The sequence below is a fragment of the Rhinatrema bivittatum genome, chromosome 1, assembly GCF_901001135.1.
Source record: "Rhinatrema bivittatum chromosome 1, aRhiBiv1.1, whole genome shotgun sequence".
Lineage (NCBI taxonomy): Eukaryota > Metazoa > Chordata > Amphibia > Gymnophiona > Rhinatrematidae > Rhinatrema > Rhinatrema bivittatum.
Genome location: NC_042615.1, coordinates 210225063 through 210250928, shown reverse-complemented (window position 1 = coordinate 210250928; position 25866 = coordinate 210225063). Strand labels below are relative to the sequence as shown.

At 39.8% G+C, this 25866-nt stretch overlaps 1 protein-coding gene across 14 annotated transcripts in view; it reads left to right on the top strand.

Annotated features, from left to right (window-relative positions):
* JAKMIP1 (janus kinase and microtubule interacting protein 1) overlaps positions 1-25866 on the top strand; it is a 558919-nt gene that overhangs the window by 143089 nt on the left and 389964 nt on the right. For 8 of the 14 annotated variants that reach the window (XM_029591303.1, XM_029591252.1, XM_029591339.1 and 5 more), the window contains one exon: positions 2975-3152. The exons of 2 other annotated variants lie outside the window; for them this stretch is intronic. The gene's annotated coding sequence lies outside the window, so the exon portion shown is untranslated. Of the gene's footprint in view, positions 1-2974; positions 3153-7802; positions 7893-16179; positions 16498-25866 lie in introns of all 14 variants that reach the window. 4 more of the 14 variants (XM_029591259.1, XM_029591292.1, XM_029591276.1 and 1 more) reach the window with 3 other exon arrangements.

Sequence of the window (25866 nt, the reverse complement as noted above, 5' to 3'; positions counted from 1 at the left end):
CTTTATTTGATGGGCCTGGGACAGAGATTGAATGAATTGTGGGGGGTGGGCAGCACAGTAATCATTCGCACACGACTGCAACAAAGCTAGCACTGGCCCTTCCCCAACATTTCTCTCTTAGCGTTCCTTATTTTATTTTATTAGCCATAAGAGTATGTTGGTTGCCCTGCCTAACAGGCCATACCCAGTGTTATTTTTGCATTGCTTGATTATAAAATAAAAAAACTGCAAGTTTATATTATACTTCACCACTGTGCTTTTCCTATTTAATGTTCTGGTTGGATTTACTGTCTACTTACACAATACTAGCAAAAGGGTTAATTTCTGTTTTATTCGGGTGTGATTATTTTTATCTGGTCTGTGGTGCCACAAGTGAGAGGTGGCTTGCGAAGGGCACAGAATTGTGGGATCGGGGTCACTGGGACCTTGTCTCATCCCCTACTCAGGCTACGAACCTGAAGATAAATCATATTAGTAAATATAACTTTTCATGTGGTACTCCTCACCCCAAGCAAAGGGGTAATTCATAGTCTGTTCCAAGGCCTCATGATTTTAAATTATAACGGCCGGATTTTAAATCTGCCACGTGGGTAGAAATCGCCACTTAAGCGCAGGGCCCATTTAAAAAGGGCCTGGCCACGCGTGTAAGTGGCGATACTCACATAAGTGCCGTGCCCTGACAAATGGGCGGGGATGGGTGGTCGGGGGGGGGGGGGGGGTAGGCCGGGACAGTGTCATGCCTCGCTCGACAGCCGGCTGCCGGCACATGCATGTTATTTTAGGTCTGGCCCTGAAGTAACTCGATGGAAAAATGTTCCCTCCCCAAAAAACAGATTTAGAGAGAGGTGAAGGGGAAGGGAGGTTAGGGTAGAGGGTAGGAAAGTCCTAAATTGAAGCGGACTGGGAGGGAACTGGGGGAGCCCCGATCTTGTTGCCATGCGAGTTTGCATAATTTTACCCCCCTTTGCACGCGCCACCCGCACATATGCGTGCAGATAAAAACTGTGTGTGTGTGTGTGCGCGGCCCACATATTCTATAACATGATTATTATGACCTTATTTTAATTGATTTGCCTAGCACGATTCATCACTATAGGTGGAATGTAAACATATTTAAAATAAAAGGTTCCTTCTTGTTAAAGCCAGGGTATAGTGTGTTGGGTATGATTTCAGTTTCCTCAGATTTACTGCTGTTGCTCCTCTTAATACTTGCATTGTGCCAAACAGCTTTTTTCTGAAGCGTGCCTGTGCGTGTGTGTGTGTATTTTATATGGGGGTGAGCTTGGAAGTTCTTTTTAATTAGGCAAATGGTGCCCAAGCAAATTGTACTGCTCCTGTATCTTGGTTTTTGATTGCATCTTTTGAAATTTGATAGTCTTTCTCTCCATACAGATCACATCGGTTTACATTGAAACAGAACATAAATTTTGCCTAGAGGCATTACATAGAACAAGGTTACGGAACTTGGAACAGGGTAAACTAGTTCAAAATTAACATTGTAATGTACAGAGTAGTTGCTTAGTACTGACACTTCTATTAGTAATGCTATTTTTGCCGCTTTTCTCCTTTAGCACAATGGCAGATTTTCTAGCATCACACAATTTGTTTAGTCTAAGAATGAATAATTATATACAACAATTTATTCAAATATTTCAGGAAAAGACAGAAAGGCACTGACATACAGTCCTTAGGACTGTACAGTAGATTAGTCTAGGAACTCTACACCACAATAAAACATAACTATAATACTATGTGTAATAAAACTACCGGTGTAAGTACCTTGGTACAATTGGTCATGAACTACTTCGCTAAATGACTATGTCTAATGATATATTGTAACCGAACCTTTGACGGCACCTGTTAGAATGTACTATAGTACACTTTTACCTACATTAAATATGTGCCTACATGTAAACCGTTGCGACGGTATTTAACTTAGCAACGGAATAGAAAAGTTTTTAAATAAATAAAAATACGTAAGACAGAATGAATAATGCTGTTTACAATCAGGCTCTTTAAATGCTTAAAATTGAATTTTACACCTGTACGTGCACTTTACCCATGCAAGTGGGCTTTTGAAGACTGATAAATATGCCATTGAATTGCCCATAGGATATTCACATGTAAGTGGATTTTATGTGCCTAAATGTTTTGTTTTGTTTTTTTTTTTAAATTGCTACAATAGTTTGTTACATTTGCATGTGTAACTTATTTTATATTACTTCCTAACTGTAAAGGAAAAGTACGAAATTGGTTGATTAGGGGTGGAACTTGGTTGGCCCTCCGACCAAAAAGGCATTCTGCTTCCCCTGCTCACCATCCAGTCTTCTCTTCCCACCCTAATCTCCAGCATTCTCCCTCTATCAAACCCTTCCCCAAGCCCCACAGAGAGACAGTTGTCTAAAGCAAGAGCGAGTAAATTATGGACTTCCAGTGTTGAATAAAAAGCTTGTATATATTTTTGGTGACTTGTTTGTAGGCATGTCTATGGATGGAGTGGAGGCTATTAACGGAAATTTATGATGGCTTCTTTGGGTGTGATTATATCTATCTACAGAATATAGAGCATTACATGAATATCTGCCTTTATAACTGTTGCTGTTTTGACTTTTTTGCTCTAGTTACCTTCTGGAAGCCAAAAATAATTTGATTGAAATGAGATTTTTAAGGGTTGTAGATTGGTTCCGAGTATTCCATCTCACACTGTACAGATGATGTGCGTAAAAATTACTCTTCTAAGTTGCATTATCAATAAGTACGCTATTTTTTTTTCAATTATACATCTGCGGTTGTTCTATTGTTGATTTTGCTAGTGCTGTGGCAGATGGATACCCCATAATATGCTGCAGCCAAATGGTCTTCCATATTCACTAGAAAAAAATGATTGGGGTAAAGGGGGCAATGCCTGTTCTTTTCTGTGAAATTCTGCAGTGGGTGACTTGCAGTAACTTTGGTTCCATTTTTTTTTTGGCAGATGTTACAACCATTGTTCAGAATTTCCTTACTGCCTTTGTGGATAAGGAGTTTCCATTGGACTAAAACTTAAATAGAAGTGGCACAATCCTTACTTGGATATATAATAATTGAACTACTGAGCTGATTTCCATAGATCGCTGGCAGATGCATCAGTCTGCCTTTGCACTCCGGAAAAGGTATAATATGGCTTTTTTCATCCTTTTTTTTTTTTTTAATCACAAATTTCTTGGCATCCCAGTATATTGAAAGCCCAGAAAAGTATTGAGCTAATTTTAGACTTTAAAATGTCTCTATTTTGGAGTCCTTAATGATATTTAATTTAATAATTTATGACTTGCTTTCACAAATAGCTTGCCCAAGGGCATGTACAGCAATATAAAAATATAGGTAATTTTCAAAAGGACTTATATGCATAAAACTGGGTTTTATACCTGTAAATGGGCTTTTGAAAATTGCTACTTTTATGTGAGTAACACCTTTAAAAATTCACTCCATAGGGCTGAATTTTCAAAAGATTTTATGTACATAATGCATGACAACTTTGAAAATTCACTCCACAGTATGCTGTTTCCTTTCTTTTCATTTCTTTGTTCTCTTGCTCTTCATAAAAATGTGGTTTGTTTACTAGACTTCATCTTCTCTGCCTTTATTGCTGTACTATGAGATTTCTTGGCATCAGTTCTCCAAAAGGAAAGTCTCTTATTGCAATGGAAAAAAAAAAAAAAAAAAGAGGGCCAGATAAGTCCCTTCCAGAGAGCTAGCTCTCCCTCCACCTACTGTGTCCTTACCTTCTTTCCCTGATGAAATATTAGCAGAATTTAATGGCTCCTAAGCAGTTCTGGTATATATTAGTAGGCTTGACATGGAGTATCTCTTATGATTTAGGATACAGATTCCTATTTTTTTTTCAGTGACCACTTATAATAAAACTTGCCACAAAATTGCACCGTTACAAAATGTAGAAGTAAATTTGGTGCTTCCACAGCTTTCATTCTGAGACTGTTTTGCCAGCTACTATTTGTTTTGTTATCATGCTTTTGTTGAATGATCTTATGGCTGCATTGTCTTGTGACTGACAGGTAGTTCTAATGAGACCACCTATGGAGGAAGAAGGAAATCCTTTAGGATATGGTTAAGTACTATAGCTGGGGTAAAAATGGTTTGAAGGAATTTTTGGAGGACAGGTCCATTAACAATTAGCCATGCTGGCGTGTGGGTTGGTCGCCATTTTCCATCTAAGAATGGGTGCTGCAGAAGGGCATTTTCCCATTAGGATTTGCCAGGTGTTTTGAGTGTCTCAGATTGGCCACTCTCTGAGACAGGATTCTGGGCTCTGTAGACCAGTAGTTTAATGCAGCGTGGCACTTAACTATTAACCAGAAGGGCTTGGGAAATGCAGCCTCTTCCTACTGGGAATGAACAGCAGGGCATGGCTTTCCCTATTAATATATGTTGTGTACTTTTTAAATGCCCTGAATTAGCTACTGTCTGAGACATGATGCTGGGCTCCGTGGACCTCTGACCAGACCCAGTGTGGCACTTTTTTTTTTTTTTTTATCTATCTTAACCCATTTTATGTGCATATTAGATACTAGACCTGTTTGCTTTCTTCAGAGCAATGCAACTCGGCTGCTCCTTGTTTGCTTTGTATCTCAATGGCTTCTATTCTGTCCCTAATGCATACAGCTTCCCTTCATATTTTATCTATCTTGGTCTTTCTGAGAAGAATATATCCCAGGATGGTCATTTCACTCAATTAAGGAATTATAAGTTATATAGTAATTATAAAGTCGAACAGTAATTAAACCCTCAAAGGTAAAAAAAAAAAAAAAAGAGAGAGAGCAGGAGACTATATCATAAGAGAGCTAGAAATGCATAAAGGAAATCTCACATTATGCCCCAAAGCTAAAAAGAAAATATTAGTTAATGTGCTCTGGGTACATAACTAACTCAGTATTATTAGAAAAACTGTCATATTATGAGTCCAACAAGAAATACAGAATAATGATCTACTTTCAGCTACTTCACTTTAATAAAAAATTAAAAAAAAAAAGTCCCCTGATCTGACTCAAAGAACACAAAGTGCCTTCACATTAAATTTTCATTTAGACACCTGAAAAAAAATGCAGTGGTAGCATTTATAACTTCTTGGGGTAGATCTTTAAAAAATACAGACCGGAGGACGGAGCGGGGCTGCCGGCCGGTGCCCGCAAAGTTACGCCTGCTGAAAGCAGGCGTAACTTTGCCGACAAAGGTGGGGGGGGGGGGGGGTTAGATAGGGCCGGGGGGGGTGGGTTAGGGAGGGGAAGGTGGGGGGAGGGTGAAGGAAAGTTCCCTCCGAGGCAGCAGGCGTAACTTTGCGCGCACCGGCCGGCAGCCCCGCTCCGTCCTCCGGTCCCGGGGGCTGGTCCGGAGGCCTCGACCACACCCCTGGGCCGGCGCCACGCTTACACGGATCCGGGGGAGAGAGAGACTTCTCCAGGTAGAGCCAGTGCTTCCTCACCAAACTCCACAGCGGAGCCTTCACCTCCCACTTCGATGGTCCTTCCAGGTACGTAGGATGTTATTAGTCGTTGAGTGGCCATAACTTCCGAATCTGAAGGAAAAATTCGGAGTTTGCCTTTTCTTTTTGCAGGCATAGTGAAGAAATCTTTGCAGACAAACGGAACTCAACGCATACGTATCTGGCTACGCCGCCATCTTGCCCCCTGACCCCCCTTGAGCCCCTATTTTCAATTGAAAGGATGCACATACTTTCACTTTGAAAATTGTCCTAGGTAAACTACCTGCACACACTTCAAAATTGTGCGCAGAAGTGCAAGGCTCTCCCCAGTCCCGCCCCCAAGGAATGCCTCTTCTCAGTGCAAGCAAAGTTGCAGGTATAGTGATATTGCTCTGTCTGTCTGCAGGTAATTAAAAAAAAAATCCCTTTTCTGTGGGTAAAGCATGGCTTTAAAAATTATCCTCATAATGATAAGATTGTTTATATAACGTTAAAATATTCCTCTAGCCAAATAAGTTGGAGGTTCTGCTTGTAACCCTTTAATAAAATCTTTTAGCAATAAAACAAGATTTCATTAGGAATTGTTTATGCGATCTCCCCATGGATGCTCCCTCCTTCATGTGGCCCAGAAGACAAAAGGAACATGTTATAGGAATTGATTTATTAGTCGTGATAATCAATTCTTGTATTAAGCTCTCCCAGAACATCAAATCGATGGACATTCCCATAAATAATGAATCAAAGTGGCTCCTAATACACAACATTTCACACAATTACTGGAAGTAATTAGTCCCATTTTATGGGCTTGCAAAGGGGTAAGTGACTCTATGAAAAATCTGCAACTCTTGGTTGATCACATATTTTCCCCCTAGTATGTATCAGAGCTGGATACCCCATCAAATTCTCTTCATCCAACTTAGAATGTATATCCTTCTGCCACACATCTGCCAAAACTTTAAAATTCATATAGTTTTCATAATGATATAAAAATTATATAAAACTTGAAAGGGAGCTCTTGGTAGAAGAATAAAATTTGAGTAATGCACAAAAAATGGGGATACAATTGGAAGATCCTCATCTCGTAAGCTTTTACTGACAAAAGCTTTCACTTGGAATACAAATGTTTATTTTCAAAATCCAGGTGTTCCTTACAATTATGAAAAGAATAAAACCAATAAAATACATCATTATCCTCTCTTATTGGTTGGCCTGTCTTTTGAATATTTACTGTGAATTTTGGGTTACTTGCAAAAGAAAAGAAATAAGATAGTAAACTAGATAACATGGAACATCTAAAAACACTGGGCTCTTCCCATAGATCTTACCAGGGTAGAAGTCTTAATCCTCTCAGGCAGATCCTCTTTGTTAGCATGAATTGCGAACTTAATATTTAATGGGGTATGAATAGCTTTATCAAGCTGTAAATCTGTACAATTGCTTTGATCCCATAACCAATTGCCCAAGACAGAGGTGGCATGCCAGGCTATAAAATTTAAGATTTGGAACTCCAGTACCTTGCTCCTCCTCAGGAGATATTGATGTCTGATATCCTCATTCTTTTTCCTCTCCAGAAAATTAGCTTAATATCCTATTTAAAATGTAAATATATTTCAGAAACAAGGTCAGTGGGAGCATCTGTAAAATATAAAGGCGCTTAGGAGCTAAAGTTTTCACTAAAACTATTAATCCTTGAAAACTGCTTCCAGCATCACTTCAACTATCAAGTTTGCTTTAAACTCTCTGATAATGGGTCTAATTAAGAGAATAACAAATTTTGGGGTTCTTATGTATCTGTATACTAAGATACTTAATCTTCTCCATTATCCACTTTAATGGAAAATGTGGCGAATTAGCTTGTAAATTGCCAGTACATCTAATGCCTCCATTTTATCAAGGCTCAATTTGAACTCTAAGAATCTACTGTACTCTGAAAATATCTGCCGTGCCACAGGTAGAGCATTTATTGCATTTGATAACAATATACTGTTTGTAGAATTCACGAAGAATAAAGTTTTCCCAATTCAAACTCCCTATTGAAATTCCAAATACAGAATCTCCTAGCTTTGATCTACTGACCAAAGATTTCAGAGTCAGAATAAACAGAGGGGACAGAGGCATCCCTGTCTGGTTCCCCTTGTAGAGGGCAAACTTATTAGATAAGCACCCATTAACAGCTTATCCCCTAAAGATTTATAAAAAAAAAAAAAGGCATCTAAGCCACCTGGACCAGAGACTTGAGTGACAGCAAAATCTTTACTAGCCATTGCAGCTTCCAAACTAGAAATGGGAGCATTTAACCTTTCTAAGTCCTCTACACTTACAGGTGGAAGAGTGAGAAATTGCATAAAACATCTCCTGGCATCTACATCCTCCACTAATAAGATGTCTACAAAGACCTTGGAAACACCTTTAGGTACAGACTTATATATATTCTTAGAATCCTGGATAAAGATATAAACCTGGGTCAGTTTGACTCTTTACCACATTAGCAAGCAGTTTACCAGATTTATTTCCATATAAGTAGAATGTGTGCTTTTTGAATTACAAGGTCAGGCTAGCTCATTGATGTAATAAGTCATTTATCACTTGCTGGGATTGTTTAATTTTCTCTAACTCCTGTTTAGAGGAAGCAGTCACTAATCACATTTATATAATTTCAACTGCTTCTCCAGTCTTACACTTGATAATCACATAAATGATCATGTCTCCACAACAGACTGCCTTAGCAGTCTCCCCATAAATTTATGGGAGATTGTCCCTATGTTGGTCATTTGTACTTTCATATAAAATTCACTTATCCAGTAAGTAGTCTGCCTCCTGACTTACTTCATGATAATTCTCCATAATGCAGGCCTATCATACCCCATGCACAAACTAGTACACTTGTTACCAAAGATTAGAGATCACTGTCTGCTTGTATTAAAGAAGCAAACTGATTGCAATATGTAGTCTATATGGATATGTGTATCATGGGCCCTGGTTTGATGAGCAAAATCTTTGACAAAAGAATTAAGGGCTTAACAAGCATCTACTAAATTGAGATGCTTATTCAGGAAGTTGGTCCACTTTTGATTACTTATTGTAGTAGTTTTCCCACTAGGTTGTCTATCCCATTCTGGATCAACAATGCAGTTTAAATCACCTCCAGAAAGAATGTGGGGTACTTGCCCAATAACAGAATTTGTGAAATCATTGTAGAGAAGGACCATGGTCAAAATTATTTGGAGCATAGGCTGAAGCTAAAATAATGAACTTACCCATTAACTCCCCCAGAAAAATAAACTGTCCCTTAGGGCCAATCATAGTTCTAGCCATTTCAAAGGAGTCATTTTAATGCACTAAAACAGCTACTTCAGTTTTCAGTTGTTCCTGAGGTAAAAAAATACCTGCATAACCCAATTTTTCTTTAATTTACAATGTTCTGCATCAGATGTTTTGAACAGATGCTATGTTAGTCATCTTCAAATAGACTACAGTATAAGTATCTACTCCTGTTTAATCTGCATACCCAGCCCTGTCACATTCCATGAAATGCACTTAACTCGTCAGCTATTTGAAAAAGATATGAAATAAGTTGTGCAATCAATTAATCTGGAAGACCTGCTTTGTCCCCCTGTGAGCAGCAGTTGTGGTCTCATCAAGTAGTAAAGGCCTTCATGTCTAATTATAATAAAATTAAGTACATTTCACCAGCATATTATCACATGCATGCCCTTATCTACCAGGCCTCCCCAATCCCTTCCTCTCTCCATCCCTGCAGAATCCCAAAATACCTCCTCACTGTTAAATAACCCCAATAAGCCAAAGCAGGCTCTAAAGAGAGCCTGAGAGTCATAATGCGTTTGAGTGCCACCCCTGACATCAGTAAACCATATATTAATCACATTGTTGGATTTTTGTTTTGAAGTTGACTAAAGTTCATCATTTTCATCTGCAAAACAGCAGGCATAATTGGTAACGCCTGAGCAACCCAAGTAGGTAAGTCAAAACAGGTTCTCAAACTACACCATCAAAAGAAAAATTAAGATATGAAGGTGCTAGTTCTTCAAATTTCAAAATGCTCCTCTATGCAGAAACCAGGCCTGGAGAGATTCATCCAGTTTCAGAGGTGGTCACAGTCCAGATTTGCAGGAAAGAAGGAGCCCCCACCAGGGTTTCTAATTGTTGTAATTTGCTACAATTTCAAACCTTCTGTCTGACCAGGTACTGTAAGGAAAATCTAATGTTCTTCTGGACTAATTCAGAGCATGCCTGAGAGAACTCTTTGCACTTGGATGCAGCATTGCAAGAAAAATCTTAGAACATCGAAACACAGCTTCCTTGATATGTAATCCCCTTGGGTTTTTGGTAGGCTTGCAGAATGTGTTCTTTATGAGCATAATTGGGGAACTTTGCACTAACTATATTCAGCCTGCTTTGTGCAGCTGACTTGGCTCGTGAGCTCTCTCAATCACCAACTTCCCCGGCAGATCCAGGTTTCAATCTCTTGCAGCAACCATGCTTCCAGCAAGGCAGCTAGGTCAGTTTTGTAGTTGTGATGCCTACAAAATGAAGGGGGATTGGTTTTCAGGATCCTTGATTTTTATTTCCACATATGCTACAGCAGTCTTTTCAATATCTTTTATTTTGGACTGTAGAGTTTTTATTATCTAGAGTTGAAATCCTGATTGCAGCATCTTCCATACACCTATGGCATCTAATAGCCTTGCACTGGCCTTGAGAAAGTGTACCATACACAACATCCCCCACCCCTTTGCCCTTTCTTTGATTTGAACTGTGTAATGCCTTGGAGGGGGAGCAACATCTTTCCTCACCTCAGGCAACAGATTGCCTTGAGCCACCTTTGAAATCAGGAGCAGTTCTGGTGGATGTTATGTGGAAATAAGGAAGAGGCTGGGAACTACAGGCTGGTTACTCAGACATCGGTAAAGAGCAAATTAATAGAACTGTTGCTAAGACAATGGATGGTACAGTTTCTGGAAATCAGTGGATTACGAGATCCAAGGCAGGATGGCTTTACCAAAAATAGATCTTATCAGACGAATCTGATCAATTTCTTTGATTGGGTAATGAGAAAGTTGGAACAGGGGAGCATGCTAGATGTAGTATATTTAGATTTCAGTAAAGCCTTTGACACGGTTCTGCATAGGGGACGTAAATATAAGCTGAGCACCCTTGGTGTGGTTCCTAATGTGACTGGGTTAGAAACTAGTTGAGTGGGAGGCAACAAAGGGTAATGGCAAATGGGGTTCACTCTGCGGAGAGGGGTGTTACTAGTGGTGTACTGCAGGGGTTGGTCCTTGGACCAGTACTTTTCACATATTTGTACCCAACATTATGGAAGAATTGTTGGGAAAGTTTTTTGACTTTTTGTGAATGATACCAAAATTTGCAACAGGGTAGATGGCCAGGAAAGGTGTGTGTAAATGAGGAGGAACTAGTGAATCTTGAAGAATGGTTTAGTCTGGCAGCTAAGATTTAATATTAAAAAAAAATGCAGCCATGCATTTGGGCTGCAAAAACCTAATAGGTGAATTTTCGAAGGAGATGTGCATGTAAATATAAAATATTATCATGGCAATTTTTAAAAGCCATTTACCCGCATTAACGGGATACTTTTAAATCACTGGCATGCACAAAAACCGGGAGATACGTGTGTGGCTGAGTTACATGTGCACCGTGGGCATTTTTGAAGACTCACGGCCATGCAATTATCTCCTGGTACGTGCCGAAAACCAGCGAGAGATAAAAGGGGCATGCCAGGGGCAGAGTCTGGGTGGGACTCGGGTGGGCCATGGGCTGACTGTCCCGGTGAAGCACATGTTGGCTGCCTGCCAGCCAGCCTACACAAGTTACTGCTGCTCCAGAGAGCAGGTAAGTAACGAAACGAAAAAAAAATTAGAGGGGTTTTAGGGGTCACGGAGGATAGGGGAAAAGGCAGGTAGGGTAGGTAGAGGACTTAGAAAGTTCCATCCCAGTTCGCTCCTTTATTGTAGTATATTGGGAGGGAACTAGGGAAAGGCCTAGTCTGTTTCTTAACAAATTCCCCCCCCCCCCTTGCGCACGCTAGTCAGGACTCGTGCGCATGGGTATCGGATTTTATAGTGTGCACGTCACCATGTGTAAGTTATAAAATCATCGCTTCTATGTGTGTGTGCTTGGAACCTGCATGCACATGAATGCAGGTGTGCAGCATTTAAAATTTACCCTTTAGTGCATTTATTGCTGGTAAAACCTATTGACAATTCAATGGCATATTGTAGCCATTTTCAAAAGCTCACTTACGCAGGTAAGCATATTTACAGATGTAAAACCCAATTGCAAGCATGCAAATATTTTTTTGAAAATCAAGTCCTTTGGGAGCAGTACAGTATGGGGCTTAAATTCTAAGCACAAAAGAAAAGCCAGATATGTGGGGTGATTGTATCAGATGATCTTAAGGTGGCCCAACTGGTGGATAAGATGACAAAAGCCAGACCAGTGAGACCTCATTTATAATACTGTGTACAGTTCTGGAGACTGCATTTTCAAAAGGATATAAAAAGGATGGAGTCGGTCCAGAGAGTAGCTACTAAAATGGTCAGTGGTCTTCATTGGCAAGCGTATGGACACAGACTTAAAGATCTAAGCATATACATTTGAGGAAAAATGGGATGGGGAGATATGACAGGGCATTTAAATACCTCTAAGGTTTCCATGCACAAGAGGTGGGCCTCTTTCCAGGGAAAGGAGACTGTAAAACAAGGATTCAGGGGATGAGGTGATAGAGATGACAATATCTGAATTCAAGACCACAGAGGCTATCTCAAGGAGTGGTAGGGATCGTAAAGTTGAACAGTGATATGGATGGGCAGACTAGATAGGTCTTTCTGCCATCTCATTTCTATGTTTGCTTTATGTGAAGAGTTTGCATCCATCAATTATTCTGATGTTCATGGAGCATGACTGTTATAAGAGTTTCAAGCTGTAACACCAAGCCAGTGTCTGAGTGTTGATTTCTGGATGTTTTGAGATGCAGTTTCTAAAGTAGAAATGAATAGGGGTGTTCCTGTTTTTCTCACTCATATCAAGAGGTAATTCTCAAATCTTAAATGCATGCCTTCCCCAATCTCCTTCCAGTTTATATTCCCTGCATATAAACTGTTGGCCAATACCCCCACTTCAATGTTTGCATAGTTTTCTTACATCTGAGACGAGGGTAATTATATTTTGTAAGGTTGCAGATGAAAACTAGATAAAATATTTATGTATGGGTTTCTTGTAAAGGCTCAATTTTATACTGTTCTTATGTGACATAACCTCCAGAAAGGAAGTGGCATTTATTATTTAAATTTTTATATTCTGCATCCTCCAAATTATTGTTCAGTGTAGATAACATCAAAATACATTCATAATTCATACATAAAATCAGATACATGACAATCTGGGCCTTTCCCATTTAGATTGCAAAAATCAGTCATATAAAATTACAATTACTTAATAGCATCTTTTAAAAAAAAAATAAAAAATAACTTTTACTTTCTAAAAATCTTTTGTCTTTCACTTCTAAGTTCTACTGGCAAAGAGTTCCTCAAAGTGGGACCAATGTAAGAAAATGCTCTCGCTCAAGTCAGACTATAATCTCGAGTCACTGAAATGGATAGCAGCCTTGCTTCAGCGGATTGAATGCGCACAGAAGTAGACCGTTACAACTTATTTATTAAAGCATGCTCCCACCCGATTCTCATTTAACAATCGGGTTGGAGCAGGAGAAGGAATGGAAAAATAATAAAACAGACAACCTGACTAAATACAGAAAGCAGCTAGCCTACTATAAACAAGTAATTCTCAACGCTAAAAAACAATATTACAGCACTAAGAGAGAAATTCTCAAATAATCCACGAGCCCTGTTCACCATAGTAAAAAATCTAACAACTGACAAAAATGACAATTCTCAGAACCTACCAATAACCAACTGTAATGAAATAGCTACCTTCTTTAATGACAAAATCACGAATCTAAAAGCAAAAATCCCTAGAATAAATAAACAAAAAATCAACATGCAAAAAAGAGATGTTAAGCAATGGGAAGCATTTGATGAAATATCCGAAATTGAAGTTGAATCAATGCTAAAAAAAACAACTAAACCCAGCCCCACATGCACAAGACACAATCCCAACCGCAGATTTGAAAAAAGTAGCCAATGTAGTCTCTCCAACTCTAACAAAAATCATCAACCTATCACTAAAAGAAGGAAACATGCCAGACTCACTAAAAGGAGCAATAGTAAAACCAATTCTAACGAAATAAAACAGCGACCATCTAATCATGAGCAATTATAGACCAGTATCAAACCTGCCCTTAATTGTTAAACTAATAGAAAAAGTCATACAAAAACAATTAACAGAACACTTAGAGAGCACCAATATATTGTACCCATCACAGCATGGCTTCCGCAAAAACTTCAGCACTGAAACACTACTACTTGCACTAACAGACAACATCATGAGAGGGTTTGACAGTGGTAAACAGTACATTTTATTTATTTATTTATTTATTTATTTATTTATTTATTTATTTATTTAAAGGATTTATATACCGGAAGTTCCTGTATAATATACATATCACCAACCATTTTAGTAAGCTTGACCTTTCAGCGGCATTCGACACAGTTAACCATGACATATTGATAAACAGATTAGAAGAAATAGGATTAAGCAACTTGACAATCAAATGGTTTAAATCATACCTAAATAACAGATACTTCCAAGTGCAAATCAAAGAAGTAATGTCAGAGAAAATAAACCTTCAAACAGGAGTTCCACAGGGATCTGCCCTATCCGCCACATTGTTCAACATATACATGCTACCTTTGTCACCTACTAGCAGGTTTAGGAATTTTGCACTACATCTACGTCGATGATATTCAGTTAATTCTCCCAATTGATGACACAATTGAAAAAACATTAAACTTAGCCAACATTTACCTAGATATAATAAAACAACTTCTAAACCAAATGGAACTAGTGATCAATATAGAGAAAACTGAATTCTTACACCTAGAACGTAAAAACATAACGAGCATTCAGAAACCAATTACACTCAACAACAACCAAAAAATACATCTAGTTGAGAAAGTAAGAAACCTGGGAGTGATAATAGACCCTGAACTAAGTATGAAACAACATATATCTCAAAAAGTAAGAGAAGGATACGCCAAACTTATGACTCTCAGAAGATTAAAACCTCTACTAACGCCCACCAACTTCCACTCAGTTTTACAAGCCTTAATCTTTTCCAGTACAGACTATTGTAATGCCCTCCTACTGGGCCTGCCATACACCACAATAAGACCATTACAGATTCTACAAAACACAGCGGCAAGAATTTTAACTGGGAAAAGTAAAAGAGACCATATCACGGAAACCTTAATAGAATTACACTGGTTACCCATTGAACAAAGAATACAATACAAAACTTTATGCACCATTCATAAATTAATACACGTCGAAAAAGCAGAATGGCTGAACACAGCCCTCCGCATACATACCCCCCACAGAAATCTAAGGTCAGCAAACAAAGCACTGCTAACTATTCCGTCAGTCAAAACGGCCAGATTAACACAAGTAAGGGACAGGGCCCTATCCCTAGCAGGACCTATAATATGGAACACCATGCCAGTAGAAATCAGATTGGAAAGAGACATCAAAACATTCAGAAAGAATTTAAAAACATGGCTATTTAAGCAAGCATACCACAAAGAGAATCAAGAGTAGAACCCAGGGAAATGTTAGTTGCAGTCAGGCAAACTCCCCCACACAAACCCACTCCTTCCTTCTTAAAGTGTCTCCTCTCCTACATTCTAAATTCTTCTTTTTATTTTATACAACAAAGAACTAGAGTTAAGTAACACAAATCTTATAACTGAGTTAGAAAAACTGGACATGACTTATAACACTCACCAAATAGTATTTATTATGATATTATGTTACAGTATTTTTTGGCACCTGTTTAAGAGTTAGAATTCTAAACACTTTATACAACTTAGTTTTTGTGCCTTTTTGTGAATCGTTGTGATGGCACCCGCTTAACGACGGTAAAGAAAAATTTTAAATAAAATAAATAAACTAACTGCAACAAGCAAAGAAGCTTCTTGGTAAGCCCAACATAGAGGATCTTACAGTAATCTACATAACCAAGAACTACAGCCTGTAAAGCAGATCTAAACAAATCAATTGGAAGTAGGAATTTTAGTGGTTTCAGCAATTTTGAACTTATAAAAAGCTAATTGGGTTTAGAGACACGTAGAATGCAAAATAATTCTCAAATTTCTTACTTCTGATAGAATGAGGCTCTGTCATAAGTCAGTTATCATACTATTCCTTGTGTGGTGTGTTTTTTGTTTGTTTTTTTTACTAGCCATAGCAGATTAGACTTTTTTTTTTAATATTTAAAGACAACCCATTGTTCATCAACCAGCTCTTGATATTCCTAAAATGTTCTTGAAAAAACACAGTTAAAAGTGCCATCTTTATCCCAGGGGCTATACAGCTGGATGATGCCAGTGTAAATAAAATACATTATTCCCAGTGACTAAAATGTTCCCTAATGGGTATATATAAATATTAAACAGCACTGAATCTTACAGCACTCTTGATGCTAGAGTTCTCCACGTAGAGAGGGAAGTTCTCAAGTGTATCCGCTGTCTTCTGTTCTGCAGGAAAGATAAGAACCAAGACAGCACCACTCCGCTATCACCTGTCTGGCACGACTGAGAAATCAGTTGCTCATGACTAATAGCATCAAAAGCTGCCGAGATGTCCCATTGCACCAGAATGCCAGACTCCTTGGAATGCAAGTCTAATGATGACAGTAACATCTCTGTGCTGTAGGCCTTTCTAAAGCCAATTTGCTGATTGTCTAGTACAGCATTCTCCTCCAGAAACTCGTTCAGTTGTGACAGCACAGATCTTTTTCAAAATCATAGCTAAGGAAGGAAGATTTGACACTGGTCAATAATTTGAAAGCTCCCCCAGAGGTAGGTTTACATCTTTTTTGGATCTAACTGTTGCTAATTTCAATTGCTTAGGCAAATATCCCATTGCTAAGGATGTATTCACAATTGTCCTTATCACATCAAAAACATATTCTTCAAACCCTCTACGATAGAGAAAATGGGCATGGATCAAGCTGGGAACAAGTCAACCCAATTGCACTATTTACCAGCTTGGCTTCTCTAGGTGAATCCTGCCTAAAAGTGGACCACATATGTCTCAAAGTCAATACTAATTGTGTTACTAGCTGAAACAAGCTATGATTGAATTTTATTCTCAGATGTCTGCTAGTTTATTGCAGCTTGGATAATTCTAATTATACAACGTTAATTTGGAGCTTAGCCTCTTTGTAAATAGAAAATAACTTGAGTGGATGATGTTTGATTATAATTTACCGAAATGTAGGAAGGAGGGAGGGAGACATCAGGCAGGTTGCCACTGAAACCCTCTTGCGTGCTGGTGGTTGCTGACCTCTGCTAATAGGTGAAAATGCAACAGGGTTGTGTGTAGCTCTTATTCCTTTCCATTCATGTAAAGGATTTAAATCCCCCAAACTTTCCTAAGAGCAGTATTTATAGATCTCTGAAAGGTGCTTTGCTGAAGTAAAGGAATCCACTTGCTGATGGGTGGGCCCAGCTGGGTTTGAACCAGTGGCCCCAGAGACTCAGAACCAGGGCATTTAACCAGCAGCTCACGACACTCCTGGAGCTGGTGGAAGGGAGGAGCAGTACCTTAGCCTCTCCTGTGTTTCTTGTTGATGCATCCAGAGTGCTGGGATGCGATTCCTGTCCCTGTAATTGGCTGCCTGGACTCCAGCCTAGAATCGTACTCACCTGGTTGCTCCGAGCCCGCCTGCTTTCTAAGACAGTGTGCTGACACCATAGCTCTGACCTTATAGATCAACATACCTTGGACATTCATAGATAATGGTGCATCCTTTGTCAGTTGCCCATGCATCTGACTGTTCTCAACACAGTCATGCTTCTTTTTCTTATATTTTTATCTAGAGATGCTAGTGTAATGTCATTGGACAATGTAAACAGATACAGTGATTTTTCAATACGAGTTGCATAGGCACAATACATTTCTAAATAACATACCTTTTATTAATAAATCTAATAGCTTGGGGAAATTGGGAGAAATATGGCTCAGTAGGCCATTTCCAGCTGCTCAGCAGTTATGTTGTAAACTCCAATTACTTCTGTCTTCTACAGGATATATTTTTTACTCTTGAGAGCTCAGCAAGATGCAGCAGTGTTAAAAACACATTCCAGTGAAATATGTTTTCTTCCTTTATTAGAGGAGTGTTTTTCCTATATTAGAAATGTTTTTTTTTTTCTACTATTCAGGATGCGCTGTCTCACTTTCTGCATCTGTGCATTCAGATTGGTGCTGGCAGGACCCTGATAGAATATGCCAGGGTCCATTTCCCCAGTCCACATTTCCTTGGGCAATGGTTTACAGGTCCTGTTCTTCAGACCCCCAGCCTGGTCTAGCTATCAAAGAAACCAAAATCAGCAAAATAACCCAGTATGCAGATCTATCTTATGAATGTTCATTGTGGATATTCTAAAAGCCAGACTGATTTTGGAAAGCTCAAGGAATGGATCTGGCAATCAATCTTTTGGGTGTCTCTGCTGATGATCCTTCTCTCTGTACTTCTGAGTTGTGGTTTGCACTAAGATTTTTAGGAGCATATATGTTACTGCAGGTGGTGGTAAACTCCAGCCTTCGAGAGCTTTAAAAAAAAAAAAAGGGTCTGGCTTTCAGGCAATTCACAATGAATATGCATATGAGAGATTTGTATGCAAATCTATTTCAAGCATATTCATTGTGGATATCCTGAAAACCTGGCCTGTTTGTGGCTCTTGAGCACGGGAGTTGGCCACCTTGTTACTGCTTTTGAGGCCTTGGGCAGATTTGGATTTAAGGATGATTTCACCTTTCATCTGGACAGTGTTGTCAGGCAGTCAGGAAACAATTTTCAAACTGTCCGCACCGGGACAAAGGTAGCGGGGAGTTTTTATTCCCGAGCTTCGCACCAAGCATCAGACTGTATAAATTTGAAAATTGCTGTGGGAACAAATTCCCCACAGGCATTTGCACCTGCTTTTGTATCTTTTGTATAGGTAGATTTTCTTTGGAAATTAATGCACATAGACTTGAAAATACGATCTGTGTATGGCTTTTTTTTTCCATCCCACCTGAAATATGATGTCACACAAATGACCTTCTGATCAAATTTACATTGCAGCTTTCATCCTTGAGCATCCAAAGTCCCACTATAATAGGAATCTGTATAGTTCCTTTCATTCATCACACCTAGTGCCAGGATTTTCTTTTATATTTTGGGGGGAGGAAGCACTGCAGCAGAGGAGAAGGGTGCAAGAGGAAGATAATAGATTTGAAAGGAAGGGTAGCAAAAGTAGAAGGTTGTGGTCTTAGGCATTATTTGTGTTTCCTCCAGACACTCTACAGTTCGAGATGTTCTGAGAGAGTCTGAGAAATTTCTGGTATGTTTCATACCTAGATGAGTCCAGGAATTATTTGGCATATCATTAACAGTAACTAAATTTATTAGCAGTTAAATCACCACATAGATAAATTTTTCATAGGTAAGGTTTGAAATATTCATTTTTACACATGTATATATAATAAAGGAGAGGTTTGCAGAGTGCTCCTATATAGCAGATAAAACAGAATTGCTAAAAATAATAAATAAAAAATCACAGGGCTAGTATTCAATAAACAATGAAGCAATGTTACAGCTCACAGAAAGTTTGGGGATATCTCCCTGTGAAAATGCTGAAAATTTTAAACTCAATATAAAGATTTTCCTGCAGTCTAGAGAGCACATATTTAAATATTGCATACATTAAAAATCTTCTAAAATATTTGGATATAGTTGGTGCCACAGAATGGTCAACTTTTCTGCATTTAGAGGCACATTCTAACTTTTTAATAATAATAATAATAATAATAATAATAAAAAAGACCATTTTATATTCAGTTGTGCAAACACCCACCCCAGCCCAAGACCATCCTTTCCAATGTAATTCAGTGGGGTTTCAAAACAAGTCCTTTTTTCCATTACATGTCCCCAGTCTCGAAAGATGAGGTTCCTGGAAGTTGGCAGGCCCAAGACCAGTTCAGATGTTGTCTCTGCCTTTGTAACACCTCCTGAAGATTGCCATGTGCCCCTATCTCTTCCACCATATTCTCACTCTTCAGTTTTAGTTAGATTCGACATCTCAAGATGCTTGCATTCAGTGCCCTTACATGCATGTAGTGGTGTGATTGGTTAGATCTCGTGGCTGAGGCATTTGATGTTCATGATGAAACCCTTAGTGGGGTGTATTAAGTCCCAAGGGCACACAATCTTATTTAGATCTTCTGGGGCTGCTCTGGCTAATCATTTGCTCCCATGCTGACTCTTAATCCCTGGGGGAAACTTTCACTTATGTCCCAAACGATGAAAAGAGGTTGCCAGTGTGTGTACTGTATTTTAAATGCTTCTCATGGGGTGAGAGGCTGTAAGAACTTACTGGACCAGGTCTGGATGTTAATATAAAGTTTAGTGAATAATAAGGGTAAATAAAGTCCATTTGTCAAAACTGATGAGTGCACATCTGACTGTAGTTACAGGGCTCTTTCTGTGTAGATAGGAGTCCTTATTACAAACCTCTGGGTAGAGCCCATGGTGATTTTTAAATGCACTTATTCTCCCAGCGGCTGTACTATGGGAATCCTAGTGGAGGGGTCCCCTTTCCTTTGCAAAGTCCTACCTTTAGAGAGCTTCGTTCCTGTGGCTAACCAGACTGTCCTGATTCCTTGAGGGGAAATCCGAATGGGATCTCCTTCTCGTGTCCTTTCTTCCTCTGGTTATGCTGTCCTTTATTCCTCAGCTGTTACGTCAGGTGATTTCTCTTGTGGAAAAATCTGGGGATAACGAGGTCTAAGTGTTGTCATTTCCTCTCCTTATTCTCAACTCTTTTCTTCTGAATTCTGTCTCTTTATATCTTTTTTCACAAGTCCAGAGTGGTTTCTGTAAGGCTCTAGCTCTCCGCTTTTGTGGAACCTGCCCTAGGGGAACCCCCTTTTTTTTTTCCTCTTGCAACTTTATTAGTTATGTTTTTTTCCCTGGGACTTGGTTGGCTGTTCTGTATTTTTTAGATCCCCTAATCTGGCTGTATCCATCCCAAGTGGATAGTAATTGTGTACATAAATCTTCCTGGGAGCATTGGCGTAGATGTGAAAGGTGTTTGGGTCTCAGGAAGGACTGTCTGAGTCAGATGTGGACATATTTCTTGCTTAGAGTGACCGAGAGAGCCTGGCAGATTATCAGTTAATTGTGTAGATGAGGATCTACAGGTGTACTGAATAGAAACCAAATGCAAGTCTTATCAGACAGCATAGTTAGAGGTGAGCTAAGAGGTCAGAAGGGAGATGGAGATCTCCAGGCCACATCTACAGCCTGAAGCTATAATCTGTTTATGAATCAAAATGAGATTTGCAGAGTACTCCTTTTTTTTTTTTTTTTTTTTTAAAGGCAGGTTCAGGGCTTAAAGAGCCAGGACTGAGAGATTTCTTATCCAGAAAATCTTCTTCAGGACTGAAAGGATGGTGTCTCAGAGACTTGCATTTCTCTGAAAGGTTATGCTTTGACATAGTCAAGAGGAGCACATTGGGCAGATTATTTGGCTCATGCCTTTCTGTTGCTATTCTGAGAGACTATGGCAGACTGGGAACCTAAAACTGATCTAGGCTGGTTATCTGTGGATTATAGTTCATCTGACCACCTCCTCCTGCTTCACTGCCCCTCCTCTGACATTCATTCCACATCACTCTTCCCTCCATTGCTACTTTACATCTGTCCCATGTTTCCATTTTTCTCAATATCCTTCATCTATCTCTTCCTCCTTTACCCCTTCCTTGCCATGTGCATCTTCATGTTTCTATCCCTTTAGCCTATCTCCCCTCCTTTTCTTCCATCACTCCCTTGTCAACCTCTACACCACCTCTTCTTACCCATTAACCCCTTCTAGCCCTCATCACCTGTCCCCCATTATTTGTTTTACCCTGTTTGAGTCCAATTCCCTCCCTTTCTCAGACTTCCCAGCATTCCATTTCTTTTACCTCCTCCATCACTGACCCCATTCTTTACTCCTCCTTTTCATCTCTCATCCCTCTGTAAGTTCCCCATTCCATCTCTGTCTCATTTTATGTCCATTTCCTTATCTCCGAATTCAAAATATGCTTAGTCTGACCACAGGCATGCTCAGGGCCAATTTTAACATATGGGTGCCCTTAAGCTATATGGGGGAGAGAAGAGTCCCTTTCCGATTGCCCCCCCTCTCCCAGTGTTCCCTTCCTCCCCATCTTGAAGTTGTGTGGACAGACTGGCCGGCAACAGCAGCAGTCTTGGGAAAGAAATTCAGTACAGAGCTCGTCAGCGCTCAGAGCCCTGCAGTAGCTAGCCTGCTATTCATGCACAGGTTTCCTGTTACCCTAGAAATCTGTTCAAGGGGCAGGCCACCTCAGGGCCTCTGAATGCATGAGCGCTGACGGGCCCTGTGCTGAATTTCCTTTTCTGATGTTGCTGCTACTCTTGGGCTGGCATGTAGATCGCTGAAATGGCAGTGGTGGTAGCACGATGCCTATGTAAATTTAGTGATAGAGGCAATTGCCTCCATTAGCCTAAATCTGGGCACAGCAACTCCCTTAGATCCCCCTTGCAGACAGCAGCTCCTGTCCTTCCTTTATTGTTAATATAGGATGGGCCACATGTATCAAATCTCTCATGCAGTTTGGCTCAACATTGGTATTCAGAGCCAGCAGCCCACTGGAGACTTGGGGGACTCTACTGTTTTGCTTGAGGCTGCAGGGGTTGCACTGATTCTTTTGCTTAGTGGCAATTGGAGTTATGCTGTCTTCTAATTTCTTTACACTTGGTTGCTGGTAGGACCAACCAGCTCTTGCTCTTTTGTTAGGATGTGGGGACTGCACTGGCTTCTTTGTTTGGATCCACATGGACTGAACTGGCTTCTTTTTTAGTTATTGGCAAGTGGAACCACATTGACATCTGAGCTGAGTTGAACATCTCAACATGGCCACATCAGCAGCTTCTTCACTTGCTGTGAATACAAGGTGTATGCACTTCTGACAGTGCTGAGAAGGACCTGACAATCTCAAACCTTGTGGCCCTTACCAGGATGTGCTTGTACAGCCACAGGTTGGGAAAATGGCTGCTCATAAATTGTCCGTTTTCCTAACCTGACCACCATCAAGACTTTTTTTTTTTTTTCAAATCTTTGTTTTCTGTGGTTCCTCTGACTTAATATCACCATGACATGCAGTCTGAGGAACCACAGAAAAGCAATATTTTCTGCTTTTCTGTTCAACTTTTGGGGCTTGTGAAAACTTAACACCAGCTCTGGGGCTAGTGTTAATTTTTGAGGGTTAAAATATGTGCGTTGGGCGCATGATTGTTTTACATCGGGGGTAGTACTAGCTAATAGCCTCACCAACATGGCACTTAAATGTGATGAGCGCTATTAGCTAAGCCTTGGTTTGGACATGCATTTTGGATGCGTTGATCCCCTTATTACATCAGGGGTTATTAACACACATCCAAAACGCATTCAACGATGGGCTAACCTGCATGCTAGCCTGAGCACACGGTATTGCATTGGCCTGTATGTGAGAATCTCTCCTCAATGACAGTGCTGTGAGAGAGACTGGTAGTGAGAGTGAGTGGAAATAGCCAACTACAACTTGACAGAGCACATGGAGATTTTTTTTTTCCTGTGTGTATGAAATGGTCCTTGCTGAGACAGCTATGAGAAAATTACAGGCAAAGAGAGAAAAACTGCAACCCAAAAAGTGTTCCCACTTTAAATCTTTCCAGAAGCACATCTAGACTGGGAGATTTCTTTTTTTTTTTTTTTTTTTTCAGATTTGATATCTTGCCTTTCAGTGCAGACGTCTGAGTGGGTTGCAATAAAATTTTCAGCATATTAAAACATAAATAACAAAGAACATATACTGACAATTGCAATAACATAGTAAAAGCAGATATAAATCCATACGGTGTCAACATCCTCGCCGACTATCAGCTACCCTGTTCGCTTACTGGGAAAGCATTTAATTCTCTACAAATCCCCCCTTAAAAAGCCGTGTTTTTAGCTTTTTAAAATGTAGATGGTTTAATTTGTCCTGAAGCTCCTTTTGGAAGCAAATAGCAAATGGTTAGGACAAAATAGCGAAATGTTAGACATCTTGTAGACATCAGTTGTACCCTTCCTAAGGAGGCAGTAGTCAAAAGCCTCTTCTGAGATGATGCTATGAGACTGAGGCACCGTACAAATACAGTAACTGATGCTCTTTTTTTAAAGCATACTTATGAGGTTCAGGTAGAAATGTTGCAATCTGCCATTCTACTGCTATGTTTCCAAAGTTGTGATCAGATGAATCAAAATTTGGGATTTGCTTCAGTGCTACATAAAACTTTACCCTTGGGCTAGCGGCAGTGTTTAATTTACTAGCCAATATGTCTTGTCACTCTGTGACCTTGTGTGCTAGAATCTTGGCTTATTAGATGTAGGCGAGGCATCTGGGTATCTGTGGATAAATTGTGAAATATATCACATAAAAAAATAAATATTAAATATGTTTGTGTAGCTTTAGAAAGTCAAGTCAGGTTTATTGTATGAGGTTCAGACCAGAGATTTTGGGCAGGTGGAAGCGTTTGGGTTTTTTTTGTTTGTTTTTTTTGTTTTGTTTTTTTTTAAATCCCCTTTGTCAGATTGGTCAGCTTTAGATTTCCAAATAATGTAGTCTATTTCACATCCCATCATGAGGCTGATCATTTGCATCATTTTCATTTTCAGTTTTTATTCTTTATTTTTCCCAGGAATTTATCAGGGCTTATTCTGACAAGAACAAAAACAGCAGGAAATCAGTTGAAAAGAATGACTTATTTTTCCAGGGGAATATTGGGGTTTACGTTCCTGGAGAGAAGCCAGGACAATTAACATTAAGCAGATTCTTCGGCTTGTGAAATTCAGCAGCATCCCCCCATCTCTACCCACATCTCCTGCCTAGCCTCTCTCCCTCTCTCTCTTTCTCTTTCCCTCTTTATCTCTCTCTCTCTCTCCCTCCCTCGAATCTCCCCCACCCCTGCACTGCAGTATCCTTCATCCTTACTGGTGGTAGCTCCAGGCTTCTCATTTCCCCATCGGCAGCTGCTGACTGAGGCTCCCTTGCTCTGCAGCGCTGTCCCTCTGGTTTTGTGCAGGGCCAGGGAGCCTGCCAGGAAGTGCTTCTGGTGGACAGAGTCAGTTCCATGTGCATTTGTGGCACTAGAGAGCAGGTACTTTGGCTGCTTGGGAGTGAGGAGGGGGGGGGGGACTTGAAACACAGTATGAGTTTTGGTCTGCACTGGCTGGAGGCCTTAAAATGCTGCATCTGCAGCTCTGGGCAGCTTTTTAATTATCCTAAAACTAGGGTGAATATCAGTTTAAACAGACTGTCGCCTTTGGGGAAAAATCTAGGAGTTTATGGGTGAAAATCACATTAAATTGAAAATGAAGGACCCTAATCCATACTTAAAACTTTGTTCCTTTGTCAAAGCATTAGAAGGGGCTGTGTTCAAGTTTCTTTCCACTACCAAAACTTCTAGGAGCTGATGCCCAATCTTTGGACTGAGGAAAATCAAGAGGTATGCAAATTATAAGGGTTGTTTGGGTTAATGGAATCTGATGCCATAATTCAAGGTTATTTTTTCTGTTCCTTTGATCTGAGGAGCTATATCTTAAATAGCTTAGAAAACAAATACCACCATTGTAATCCAGCCTGCAATTTACTTGTTCATTCGGGCAATGTCTTCCTCGCACCACAGAGACCTGACCAAGAGAGCATAACGCTGGAAAGCTAGTCCCAGATGTACTTAGTCCAGTAGAATGGTGTCACGTACAGCTTGCTTATTGACTTTTTATCTAACTGTCTAACATGGAAACGCTAAATATGGAGACTAAGAAATGAGGGCAAATGCTTACACAATTAGCCAGAAAAAGGAAGAAAGCTTTTCCTATCCTAGGTTAATTCTTCCTGTTGCATCAAATCCAAACTTCTTCCTAAATTTATCTCGAGACTTCTCTCAGCTTATCTTGACTATCAGGTGACATTTAAAAGCCATATGTGCGCCAAAGCCAGGAGATACGCACGTGTCTCGGCTGGTGGCGTGCCACGTGTGTTTTAAGAAGCACCCGAGTACGCGCACATCTCCCATTTTGCGTGCAAATCAAAAGGTTAAAGGGGCATGGGAGTGGTCTGGGCAGAGCATGGGTGGGACA